Below are 13,636 nucleotides of genomic sequence, written 5' to 3'. Positions count from 1 at the left end.
TACCTCTTGGGAAACTTCTGAACTACTTAGAGTAGTCAAATTAACAGAAACAGAAGGTGGAAAGGTGGTTGCCAGGGGCTGGAGAGAGGAATAAGGAGTTATTGTTTAATGGGCACAGAACTTCAGTTTGGGAAGATGAAAAAGTTCTGGAGATGGATGATGGTGATGTTTGTATAAGACAGTGAATGTATTTAAATGCCACTCAACTGTACACTTAACATGGTTAAGATGGGGGACTTCCCTAGTGGTCCAGTGGCTAAGACTCCAAGCTTGCCAGTGCAGGAGGCCTGGGTTCGATCCTTGGTCAGGGAACTACATACTGCTTGCCACAACTAAGAGTTTGCATGTGGCAACTAAAAGATTCTGCATGCCTCAGCTAAGACCTGATGCAGCCAAATAAATACTTAAAAAAAAAAAGGTTAAGATAGTATATTATATGTTATGTATCTTTTACCACAATTTTAAAAACTGGGGGCCTTCTCTGGTGGTCCTGTGGATAAGAATCTACCTGCCAGTGCAGGAGACAAGGGTTTGATCCCTGGTCCAGGAAGATTCCGCATGCTATGGAGGCAACTAAGGCCGTGTGCCACAACTACCCAGCCCCTGCTCTAGAGCCCATGTGCTTCAACTACTGAAGCCTGTGTGCCAAGAGCATGTGCTCGGCGACAAGAGAGACTGCTGCCATGAGAACTCCACGCACCGCAAGAGCAGCCCCCACTCACCACAGCTTCACCCACACAGCAACGGAGACCCAGCACGACCAAAAATAAGATAATAAATAAAAATGCTTAAAACGGGGATAACAATACTGACCAACTCTAAAGGAGTGTGTGAGGATCAAATAAGGTCATTCATTCCACGCACAAATATTTGCGGCTTCTGTTCTGTGCCAGGCACTATGCTAGACATGGTCGATGTACCTATGAATAAAACAATCTATGCCAATCTCTACTCTTGGGGTGTTTACAGCCCAGTGAGGAGAAGACATGTAGCTAATGCTTTCGTGCTTGTGCTCTCGCTCAGTCATGTGCAACACTTTGCGACTCCATGGACTATAGCCCTCCAGGCCCTTCTGTCCATTGAATGTTCTAGGCAAGGATATGGGAGTGGGTTGCCATTTCCTTCTCCAGGGGATCTTCCCCATCCACGGATCGAACCCATGTCTCTTACATCTCTGGCATTGGCAGGCGGATTCTTTTACCACTGAGCCTCCTGGGAAGCCTATGTAAATAATACGTATAAATAAATTGTATTGTACATTAGATGGTGACAAATGTGTTGGGGGAAAAGCAGAGCAGAGTGGGGAAGACAGAGAATGCTGGGGGAAGGGTTGCCCTTTTGGATGGTGGTCAGAGTGAGACTCATTGAGCAGACTTGGAGGAGAGGGAATGCGCCAGGCAGATACCAGGATGTCTGTAAGAGCACATGGTGAATTGTAAAGCAAGGTATTGTGTTATTACTAAGAGAGAAATGAGGTACAGACAGGGATCAGGGTAAGATCCTGCCAACTCCCCAGCCGGCAAAGTTGGGGAGAAAGGATGCTGGGGCTCTCTCTCTCCTTCTTGTTCCACGGCTGCCCTCCACTCCCCCTGCCTCTGCTTTTCTCAGGGCCACCCTCCTCCCCCAGCCAGCTGCTGCAGCTCCCCTTCCAAAATATCTAGTCTTATTCAGCTTGCTGGTGACAGAGAAAGGAGGGGACCAGTGTCTAGAGGAGGCTGAGAAAGGACAAGTGGGGGACGCTGACAAGCCCTGCCTGAGCTGGCGAAGGCCTTTTACAAATGAGCCAGGGTGTCCTAGAAACAGAGTGCAGGCGGGGGCGGGGGCTGGGGTGCACGGGTGTGTGTGGGAGGGGTGAGGTCAGGGCAGAGTGGAGAGAAGCAGAAATTGGATAAGAGGAGGCTGGCAACACGCAGGCCAGGGAGGCAGGCGAGGACCTGCAGGGATGTGCACACAGCCCAAGTGGGAGGAACCGAGTATCTCTCGTGGGGCGTGAGCTGGGGCCATAGAGGGGAGGAGAGTCTATGGCTATGGAGTAGAGGACTAGCCCTCGTAGATGGGCTCAGAGGGCCAACTTGAGGGTTTTAGTAACACTGAAGGATTTGCCAAGCAGACCTGCCAGCATTATCTCCCTGCCTCCCTTCTGCTTGAGCGTGGCCAGGCATCCACTTTCCGGCAGAAACCCTGCCTATCTTCAAGATGGGAGAAAATCAAAATAAATTGGGCAGGCAGGAAGAGACCTCTGGAAGGGCAACTGGGGTCCACATGAGCTGCAGGGGAGAGATAAGGGCAGCAAAGAGAAAGAGGCCGGCATGGTTGCCAACCAGACTAAGGCAAACAGAGGCAGGCTAAAAATAGATTGGGGGTGGGGAGGGAGGAGAGGCAGTCCAGAAAAGAAGGGAAAGCACAGGCAATCGATGCCATTGCGACTCTGACCCAATTCTTCATCTCTCAGCCTCACCATCTGAAAAATGAGGAGGTGATGGGGAAAAGGGAAAGACTGGTACAGAGGGGAGTCAGGGGAAAGTAATTTGAGTCCTAAGACCTAGGCAACTAACTGTGCGGTACAAATTAATAGTGCCAGTGTGGAAAAGAGAAGGTATGTGGTGTCGTTGATACAAGTGAAAAGCTAATTGGAGTTTGGTTGGGTTTTAAACCACGACAGGTTTAAGGTCTTAAGGAGTGTGATTCTAATTCGGACTGAGGTTCACCTGTTTAGAAAGGTAAGCAGGAGAACAAGATGGCGGAGGAGTAGGTGGACATGGAGTGCCTCTCTCTCCACGGATACATCAGGAATACACCTTCAGACACAGAAGTGCATGCAGAACACCAGCTGAGAGCGGACAGGAATACCTGAACAGTGGAAAAGAAAAACTCGAGATCAAGCCCTGAGCCTTTGGAGTAGAACACTGACTCCAAGACCCTAGACTACCAGAGAACTAACCCTAGGGAGTATCAAATACTGAGAACTCACACAAAAGAAGCCACTTGAATACAAACTCCAGCATCACCCAACCACCAGTAGCTCCCTGTGCAGGACGCCTCAACTAGACCACAAACAAAATAGAAAGATAAGAGGAGGCAACAAGGATGAGTTAATACAGGGACAGTAGGCTGGAGTGACTTGACGCTTGCATTTTACTTCTCAAAAGAGTGATTAAAAGACTTCCCTGGTGGTCCAGCGGTTAAAACTCTGTTCTCACAATGCAGGGGGCCCAGGTTCAATCCCTGGTCAGAGAACTAGATCCAACATGCCGAAACTAAGAGTTTGCATATCACAACAAAGATTGAAGATCCCATGGGTACCAACTAAGACCCGGCGCAGTTAAATAATTTCTTTTTTTCTAAAAGAGTGAGTAAAGAGAATTTGGTTATTGGATATTCTGTTTCAATGATGGGCTTCCTCTTGCTTGCAGCAAGAGGGATTTAGGTTAGACCTCAGGAAATCCACCCAATCACTAAGTAAACAGATTTGTGAGATATTAAAACATGCATATAAGCACTGTTAGGGTTTTCTTTTGTTGGAAATCTTTAGAAATAAGAAGTCCCTCTATTTGGGCCTGTATAGTCTTACCTGATGGGCTTCCCAGGGGGCTCAGTGGTGAAGAACCCATCTGCCAATGCAGGAGACTTAGGAGACCCGGGTTCGATCCCTGGGTTGGGAAGATTCCCTGGAGCAGGAAATGGCAACACACTCCAGTATTCTTGCCTGGAAAATTCCATGGACAGAGACGCCTGACAGGCTATCGTCCATGGAGTCCCAAAGAGTCAGACACGACTGAGTGACTGAGCACAGACACAATCTTGCTTGAAGGCCAGGACCTCCCAACAAGCCTCAGAAAGACTTGTGGCTAGAAAGCAGGTAGAGTCTGAAATGAGATTCTGGGCAGGGCAAATGAATGTAAGCTCCTGATGGGAGAGGGGAGGCAGAAGGCGGGCTGGATCCGTCAGGCAGGAAGAAGCAGCGGGGACAAGGGGCAGGATTCTAACATGCAGGACCCAGTGGCATTTACATAACTTTGAATAATGAATAAGCCCAGCTCTGGGGCTCCAAGTCAGCGTGTTCATCTGCATCTTTATTAGGCTTTATAAATGATTCAGCTCCCTACCCCTTCTCCCCTGCCCCTGCCCAGCCTGCCCCAAGCATCAGGGTAGTTGATTGCTCATTATTTTAGACTAGGTTTGTTTCACCAACAGTCAGTGAGGCATGGAGCAGGGGGACACAGGAGGGAGGAAGAAATCTGAAAGGCGGGGCAGAGTGGAGGGGCAGGGTGAGTTAGCAGAGGCAGGAAGACGGCTATGAATATCGATGTGGGCATAATTCTCTAAAATGCTCCTGGGGCCAACATCTTCAGGAGAGAAAGGTTTGTTGGACTCCCCCAAAAGTGCTGGGTTCAAGTCCCACTCAGTCCCCAGTTTCCCTTACATCTGCTGCCGAGCCCCCAGCAGGCTTCTCTCTCAGCTCTAATGCAGCACAGAGCCACTTGAGCAGCCAAATGAGAACTGCCCCTAGGGAAGTTCTCACTTTTTCCTGAGGCAGGAATTTTGCTATTTTCACACACACACAAAAATCTGCTATGCTTGCAAGGCAAGAACAGACACCAGGCATATTAGGAGAGAAAGTGGTGGGAACAGGCCTACATGGTACGTGAATCAGTAGAGAAAAGGAATTCTCGTGTCCATTGAGAGTTGGAGCCCACCTGGAAAGAGGAGCCTGGGAAAGACACACCTCCAGGTTAGGCATGTGAATGCGAACTGCTCTGGTCTATTGGCTGGAGGTGGGAGAAGTATTTAACAGCCTGGATGAGAAGGAATTGGCAGGAAACTGGTAGGGGGAAAGGTAAAGCATTTCTCAACCCTGGCTGCACATTAAAACCATCAAGAGAGCTTTAAAAAATATGATATTTGGGCCCCACCCAAGGCCAATTAAATCAGAATCCCCAAGAAAGAAGGCCCTGGGCACAGGACTAGTTCTTAAAAAGCTCCTCGATGTTGTTTGAATCCTGATTTTTCCAGTAGTCACATATGAATGTGAGATTTGGACCATAAAGAAGGCTGAGTGCTGAAGAATGATGCTTTTGAACTGTGGTGTTGGAGAAGACTCTTGAGAGTCCCTTGGACAGCAAGGAGATCAAACCAGTCCATCCTAAAGGAAATCAACCCTGAATATTCATTGGAAGGACTGATGCTGAAGCTGAAACTCCAATAATTTCACCACCTGATGCTTAGAACTGACTCACTGGAAAAGACCCTAGTGATGGGAAAGACTGAGGCAGGAGGAGAAGGGGGTGACAGTGGAGGAGATGGTTGGATGGCATCACTGACTCAATGGACATGAGTTTGAGCAAACTCTGGGAGAGAGTGAAGGACAGGGAAGGCTGGTGTGCTGTAGTTCATGTGGTCGCAGATAGACACAACTGAGTGACTGAGCAACAACTTTATATATTTACACATATAATTATATATAAATTAATTATACATATAAATAACATCTAAAACTAATATAATTAGTAATATGTACAATCAGGAAAATGTAAACATTGATTGGATATTTGGTACTAATGAATTACTGATAACTTTTTAATGGTGTGATAAGAGTATTGTGGTTACATTTTAAGAAGTGATTTTCTTTTTCTCTAAACAAATATCTTCCATGGGTGTGTGTGTGTGTGTGTGTATGCGTGTGTGCTCAGTCACAAAGTGATATATCTGAAAAGTGAAAGTGTTAGTCGTTCAGTAATGTCTGATTCTTTTCTATCTCATGGCCTGTAGCCCTCTAGGTTCCTCTGTCCATGGAATTCTCCAGGCAAGAATACTGGAGTGGGTAGCCATTCCCTTCTCCAGGGGATCTTCCCGACCCAGGGATTGAACCCGAGATTCCTGCATTGCAAGCAGATTCTTTACCATCTGAGCCACCAGGGAAACATATGATATATCTGGGGTCTGCTTTAAAATAATTCAAGGGTTTAGATGAAGCAAGATTCATTCCTTGTTGAAAACTGTTGAAGCCGTTTGATAGATAAAGCTCATTATACTATGTTTTTCACTGTTTGTATACAAAACAAAAACCATTCCGTGAGCGTTTCTAACATACAGCAAGGTGAGAACCACAGAGTCAGGCACTCAGCAGGATGGGGGCCACCATGACACCTCAGTGGCATGACCAGCTTTAAAGGAGACTATGTTTGTGGGACCCTAAATGACAGGTAAGAGCTGTGTTCTCCATAGTCCTATTCTTCAGGCAGTCACAGGGACCACTTGGGGGGAACCATAGCTGGCAGTTAGAGATGCACTGGGGTGTCCAAGAGCTCTGGCTTTTCCCCCAGGCCAGCACAGCTTCTGGAGACTCGGAGTCCCTCTAAACTCTGAGCATCAGGCCAGGAGGTTGGACCAAAGGGTGCCTGAGGCACACAGAGCAAGCCATCAACCCAACTCTTCTCTCTCAATCCTTGCCCTCTCTTGACTGACTCCACAGGAGCCAGACCCCAGTTTCAGCCAGCAACTCCGCCGCCCTCCCCGCCCCACACCAGCCGTCACCATTGCGTCCCGGCGCTGTCACTCCCCCGACGGGCTCATCTGCCTCTGTCAGGGAACATTAGCCCAGCAGACTTCATCAAGGACGTGAGGGGAGGCTGAACACAGGGGAGGCTGAACACCAGTGCGCAGAAGTACGGGACCCTGGGCAGCCACCCCCAAGCGGCTGCCGGCGGAGCTGTCTGAGCTGCTGAGAGATTCGTGGGTAGCTTGATCTCATTTGCATATCACTTCTTCAACGAACACATTCACAAGAATCCCAGATTCTCAGTTTTCTACTTTCCCCGACAGGTTGGCTCTCCTCACACTTGTCCCTGACAGGGACCAACCATTCCCACGTTCTCCATATGCTCTTGGGAAATAACTTACCTTGGCTTGCAGCAAGGTATTTCCCTGGCCCCTGCCACGCCCTGCCCTGCCCTCGCCCCGCCCTCACCCCGCCCGTGCCCCGCCCCGTTCTCGCCCCTGCCCCGCCCTCGCCCCGCCCCCACTTCTACCCGCGGAACCACCAGCTCCACCATCGCTCTCAGCTTGGGGCTCTATCTCTCTTCTCCGCTCCATTACCTTCCCCTGATGGCCTCTAGGGGCTGGGGAAGGGAGAGAGTTGGAGGGGGTCTATTGAAGAGATTTTTGGAATCTGTGCCTGCGCATCACCCGCTGCCATGAGTTATTTCAGCCCCGATGTTTGTCTCGAGCTGATTATTCCAGCCCGAGAACAGGTGGAGCAGCCTGCGGTGGCTTATTCGTCAGCCAAGGCCATCTGTTCCCAACAAGCTGAGATTTGTAGCTGATTTCTACTGGGGAGCAAGGAGTGGGGGCAGGGAGGGAGACGAAGATCACCTCCGAGCCCCAGGAGACTTACTCCTCCCAGACCTTCTGTGAGGTCTCAACCCCCCAGTCCTCCCCTTTAACCAATACCTTCTCGTTTTTCTCAGAGAACTCACCTGTCACTTGACTCTGAAATAGCGAAAATACTTTTTCCTTAAGGGGCTAAACCTTCTTCGATGGAGTCAGGTATGAGAAGCAGGAATCCATTAACCGGGCACAGTCTGGCCATTGAGTCATGTCCACCTTACAGATCTTTTTTCTTTTTCTTGTTTTTAATATGTAACTGAGACACAAATATCCTAAATGACCTTTTTGATTCTTGGCTTCTCCTCAGCCCACTCCATCACTGGTCCCTGCATCAACACGTGTCTCCTTGTCTAAACCTGTCACCTGCAGGGCTTCAGGCAGCATGGGAGGCTATGTCTGGAGGCTCTTCTCACCCCTCCCCCGCTGCTCCTCTTCCCTAAATACCCTGTTTAAGTTCCACCCTCCAATCTGCTCCTCTTCCAGCTTCCATTCGCAGCCATGCCAAGAGATGCCTGCTGCTTTAAGAATGGCTTTCCCTGAGCAAGGGAGCTAAGCAGTTTCTAAGCAGCTTTGCCACATGGTTTACCCTCCACGGCTACTATTTCTATCTATGCAGTGCTGGGAAAGACATTCCTCTTAGAGTCACACTAATATGACTAATTGGGGGCCTTCTTTGGTTTCTGACACATACACATCTGTACTGACTTAAAAGAGAAATTGTATGAAAACTTTTATTTCAAGCACAGAGACTTCATCTAGAATCCCATGTGCCCAAATAAAGCTATTTCTAGTTTTCAGAAGTCTCATCTAATATTTATCTGTGTTTTCACATGTACTTTTGTCATGTGGACATGTTCGCTTAGAAACCCATTCACAGAGCTTCAGAGTGCCTCACTACTCAGTTGGTTTTCTAGGCTTATTTTGCCAGTTTGAGGGAGCAGGAGCTCCTTTTCTGCTGTTAAATCCTGCCCAGTGGCTCAGTATATGGTCCACCGGAAGGACCAGCCTCCACAGATGAGCTGCTGGACATGCAAAGGCAGATCATGGCCCCGTGCTTCTCGTGCACAACCTTCCAGGGCACTGCCATTCACTAGGGTCAATCCCCCTGCTCTCCAGAGGACAGCGGGGTCCAGAAGCAGCCCTTAAGCAAGGATGCCAACCTGCAACTGATGCCAGTCCCCAGGATTAAATATGAGTCACGAGGCTTATTTCATCACATACAGTTTTATATTTGCCTGGTTATCAGTTGTTGACCTGTCTTTCAAAGAGGTAATATTTCTAAAGCTACTGGCTGTGTTCCCATACCAGGATTTTTTTTTTTTTTAATTCTCCACTTTCAAATTCCCTAGTGTCCTCTCTTCCCCAAATCCATTTGCTTCTTTTTCTAATCTAGTCAGATCGTATAGATGTGGCGCAAAACATATAAAAATTCATTAAAATGTGGAAACTCTTTGACTCTTAAACCACCTCAAATATAATTTGCCTGGGTAATGTCAAAACTTAATATCTTTTTTGCGTTTTTTTCCCGTAAAGCTGTCATAGCTGGCTTTTGATATCTAAAGCAAATTCTATATGCACATTTAAGTATTCCTCTGGGAGATTTATATCACTGACTTCAGTTGCGAAGCACACATCCTTTTTGGAATCTCCGTCATGTATATGACCCATCACTGGCGCTTATGCTACAGAATGCTCGATTTCTCTGTAAAATTCCTTCTAAATAAACCTAGCATCCTTGTTAACTCCAAAATGGCTATTGCTCTGAAAATCACTCCTCCCAGATGGAATCCCAGAGAATGGTCTGGATTGTTCCATTGTACTGTAATGAAATTAGATTGAGGTGCCTAGAGATTCAAATATGCATTCCAGGCCATGTGGGACATCGTTGGCACCGTGTTCTTGAAGCACAAATGTGATCACACATGGGGGATGCTCTGAGAATTGTAAGGAGCAACACAAATGTGAGGTTGACATTTCCCCACCCCCATCTCCCCAAATTGTCAGAAAGTGCTTCCTTCCTAAGGGCAGGCCTTGGTGAATACCAGGCACACAGCTGCTTGAGAGGAGGATCGTGACAGCAGTTCTTGGTTTTCTCGCTTCTCCCTTTATCCTCTGACTTGGCCAGAGTAGCTCGGGATGCCTGGCCAGTTGCTGGAGCCAAGCTGAGGTCCCTGCTAGGACAGACGTCACCCTCTCTGAGCCTGTTTCCTCGGGGGAAGGACACTTTACGGAGCCGTGACAAAGGTTAAGGGCGATTATGAAGTGCCTAACTACTGGGGACATGGTGCTCACGATGGTTATATTGGTTGAGCCCTCCTCATCCTCCGCAACACTCCTGACAGGTGAGGCTGGGCTACATCAGCCTCAGTTCCCGCCGAGGATTTCCAGAAGCCCTTAAAAGGGCGGGAAACAGTACTATCGGGTTGCTGAGCGAGGGAACCGGTCCTTAGGTTTCTGGAACCCTTCAAGGGCATCGCTGACTGGCTCGGTCCTGTCATTGGCCCCTTAAAGGGCGTGGCTTTCGGAAAAGGGGCGGGGGAACCTCCAGACGCGGGCAGAGCCAGAGGTCTCAGGCTCCTGAGGCCGGGGTAATGCAAATAAAATATGTATATACTAATATGCCCAGGTTCTCGGTGAACCGGAGGGCGCCGGCCTGGACGCGCAGAACCCGCCATTAGAAAGGAAAAGAAATGAAGAGGACGCGGAGGCGCATCTGGGCTGCTGGACGGAACCAAGCCCAGACAGCCCTCGTGCTGGGGGAAGACATCTGTCCCCAGCCCGCGGGTCTCGAGGCTCCACTAGCGCTACCCGTTGGTTCCTCTGGCCCCTCACTGCAGGTGATGAAGAGGTGGGAGTGAGGGGTTCTGTACGAACCTAGGAGCCAAAAGCTTCTTGCCAGTTATTCCACCTTGTTTTACAGATGGAGAAACTGAGGTTCAAGAGGTCAAGGCCTTTCTCCAAGGTCTCAGTGCTGGTGGCAGAAGCGTTCAGTTTAGCGCTGGTTTTGTTTTCATGAGGGTCTGTGAACACCACTCTGTAGGTAAAGAACAGCAGTAACCCCAAATGCAGCAGAACTTGGTATATTACCAAGCATGTCCTGGACTGCCCATCAGCCCGGAGGACTTAGAAAAGAAGACTTCCTGGGGAAAGATGAAAGGCATTGGGGTGGCAGCCAGTGGCAGGAGCAGGCGATGACAAATTATCATAGGCTGGTCTGCAATAGGTTGCTATATAAGAGGTGATGAAATGTTACAACTTCCCTGAGAACCAGCTCAGAGGAAATGAAAGGGGAACGGAAAGCATAAAGGTTAGATTTAAGGCAGCACTTTCTCCCAGGGGTGATAACGGGGCGCTTTGTTCAGTGACCAGAGAAAGCTGTGGACTCGTCCTGTCTCTCCCACTTCTGAGGCCTTTGGGAATCCATCTTCCTCCTGTCCCATGTGGGCCTGCTTGGAGGACAGGAAGGAATGATTGACTTTGAAAAGCCCCCATCACTCAGGTAGGAGGTCCTTCCCCCGATGAGCCTCTTGGGCTCTTTGCTGAGGGGGAGGACAGCAGACGGAGGCCCCCGGCCCCTGGGGGGGGGGCCCCCAGGGGGGAGGAAGCAGCCGTCATGGCATCTCTTGCAACATACTCCCTGCCAAATTGATTCAAATTGGCTTGGATATGAACATATGATTAAAGGAGCGGCGTGATTCATTTATCAGGAGAGATTAAAGAGCAGCATCTGCGCAGCCTAGCTGGGGGACAATTAAGGAGCAAATCGCTAAGTGTCTGTGCCACCAGGCATGGGGGCGGGGCCTGGGGGAAGGACAACAGGGATGTCTGCCAAGAGGACACAGGACAAAAGGAGGTGGTCGGGGAATCACCCACTTGTCTCTGGGCACAGACTGGGCACCATGGGGAGCCTCACAGGGCTTTGGGCGCCCCCATGCCTCTTATCCAGGAGTCAGAGCGGTCCCGGGGGTCTGAGATTACAGAGGAGGATCTAGCGAGGCGGCTTCAAGCCTGGTACAGGGACAGATTTGCTGTCTATTTTGTGGGAATCACTTACATCTTAGGGACCAAGGCAACCATGAGTGTACAGGTGGGGGCAGGAGCTTAGAGAGCTCAGAAGGCATATCCCAAATGAACATGGGCTTTGATGGCCTTGCAGTTCCTGGGGCTCCCCTAGGGAGTTTGGTGCAGAGGGAACTGCCCCCTTCCCAGTCTGGAGCCCAGCACACTGGCCAAGATGCTTCGCTGCATCTTGGAGAAGTGTTGGTCATGTGAGGTGATGTCCAGCTTCCCTGGACACCCTGCGGAGTTCCCCATCACCACCTAGCATTCCCTGCCTCAGGGCCTTTGCTTAAGTTCTTGCTTCCCAGCACACCTGTACAGTAATATCTATCTGTAGAAGTGCGTGAGTGCATGCGAGCCAAGTTGCTTTAGTTGTGTCCAACTCTTTGCGACCCTATGGACTGTGGCCTGCCAGGCTCCTGTGTCCATGGGATTCCCCAGGCAAGAATACTGGAGTGGGGTGCTGTGCCCTCCTCCAGGGGATCTTCCTGACCCAGGGATCGAACCTGCATCTTTTACAACCCCTGCATTGGTGGGCAGGTTCTTTACCACTAGTGCCACCTGGGAAGTGCAGTCATTTATTCGAGTGCCAGCTCAAAATACCAGCTCCTTTTAGAAGCCTTCCCAGTTCCTGACCCTCCTCTCTCAGTGACAGTGTCTCCTCTTATAATATGCCCAAAGCAACTTCTTTGTCCTTTTATGTCTCACGTAATTATTTCCAAAGGGGACTGCCCTAGCCCTAATCCATGAGCCCCTGGAGGACAAACACTATGTTTTACTCCTCTCTACTCACCCAAAAGGAAAAGGAAAGTGAAGTCGCTCACTCATGTCCGACTCTTTGCGATCCCATGGACTGTAGTCTACCAGGGTCCTCCGTCCATAGGATTTTCCAGGCAAGAGTACTGAACTGGGCTGCCATTTCCTTCTCCAGGGGATCTTCCCAACCCAGGGATCGAACCCGGGTCTCCCGCATTGTGGGCAGTCGCTTTATCGTACTCACCCAAAGCTTGTACATATTAGGAGGTGTGGTACATATCTTGTGTCTAACTCCTCTACTAGAATATCCACTTCATGCAGGCAGGACCTCATCCCACCCCAGCATTTAGAACAGTGTCCAGACGACAGCCAGGCAGTCATGAAATATTTGACTGTTGAATGAATGAGCAGATGAATAATACATATTTTCTGACTTGAACAGATCCCTCTGCCCCAGGCCAGGCTATCAGAGGTTGATGCTGGGACTTTCTCTCAATAATTAATCAGAGGCCCGAGTCAGTGTGGGTGAGCAGAGTTGGGATCTTGCCTGTAGGTAGCAGCGACTTTTGTCACACTAGTTCCTTGGAAGAAAAAATGCACCAAGCTAGCTGAAAGCAGGAGTAAAAGATGTGAATGACAGAACTGAACATGAAGAGTCAGCAGTTAAAAAACAACGCTGTAACTTCACTTCTACTGCCTTCTGTATTCAACCTTCAGGGCAGTTTCTTTCATTCAAGATAGAGCCACATCACAATTCACTCCTGTTCATTTTGGGGATGACTCCCCCTACCCTTTCCCTTTCTTGCCCATTTCTAGATGCCTGACATCAGCAGTAGGCCTGTCTGATATCTTTTCTTGCCTACTTGTTCAAACCAGGGGAGCCTGATTGACCAGCTGTAAATATGCATGCAGGGATTATAACTGGTCATATTACAAGAGGTAGAGAAGGAGGAGGGTCATTTGTTTCTTGCCCTTTTGCATGAGCTGTCTCTCAGCTGTCAGGGAGGGGACCAAGTGTGGACTGGGACATACAGGCAGGGATTGAGCAGGGTGGAGAAGCCAGCACACCCAGCCTATTTAAGTTGCCCTATGGCCCATGGGATGTTAGGTCAGAGAGGTTTCTACCAAGTATTGATCAGAAAGTCATCTTTGGGACTTCCCCTGATAATCCAGTGGCTAAGAATCTGCCTACCAATGCAGGGGACACAGTTTGATCCCTGGTCTGGAAAGATTCCACATGCTATGGGGGAACTAAGCCTGTGTGCTCTAGAACCCATGCTCCACAGCAATAGAAGCCACTGCAATGAGAAGCCTGAGCACCCCAACTGGAAAGTAGCTAGCTGCTGCTCGCCACAACTAGAGAAAGCTCGAGCACAGCAACGAAGACGCAGCACAGCCAAAAATAAAACTGTTTTGAAAAATCTAATAAACGTTT

The 13,636-nt window shown here is 49.2% G+C and overlaps 1 non-coding gene across 1 annotated transcript; it reads left to right on the top strand.

Annotated features, from left to right (window-relative positions):
- Positions 1–3,164: 3,164 nt before the first annotated feature.
- On the top strand, positions 3,165–3,237 carry TRNAV-CAC. The gene has a single exon. It is a non-coding gene; the product is annotated as a tRNA-Val (tRNA).
- The last annotated feature ends 10,399 nt before the right edge of the window (positions 3,238–13,636 follow it).

The sequence above is a fragment of the Oryx dammah genome, unplaced genomic scaffold (assembly GCF_014754425.2).
Source record: "Oryx dammah isolate SB20612 unplaced genomic scaffold, SCBI_Odam_1.1 HiC_scaffold_8, whole genome shotgun sequence".
Lineage (NCBI taxonomy): Eukaryota > Metazoa > Chordata > Mammalia > Artiodactyla > Bovidae > Oryx > Oryx dammah.
Note: the sequence above shows the minus strand (reverse complement) of the source record. Positions and strands in the feature narration are given on the sequence as shown.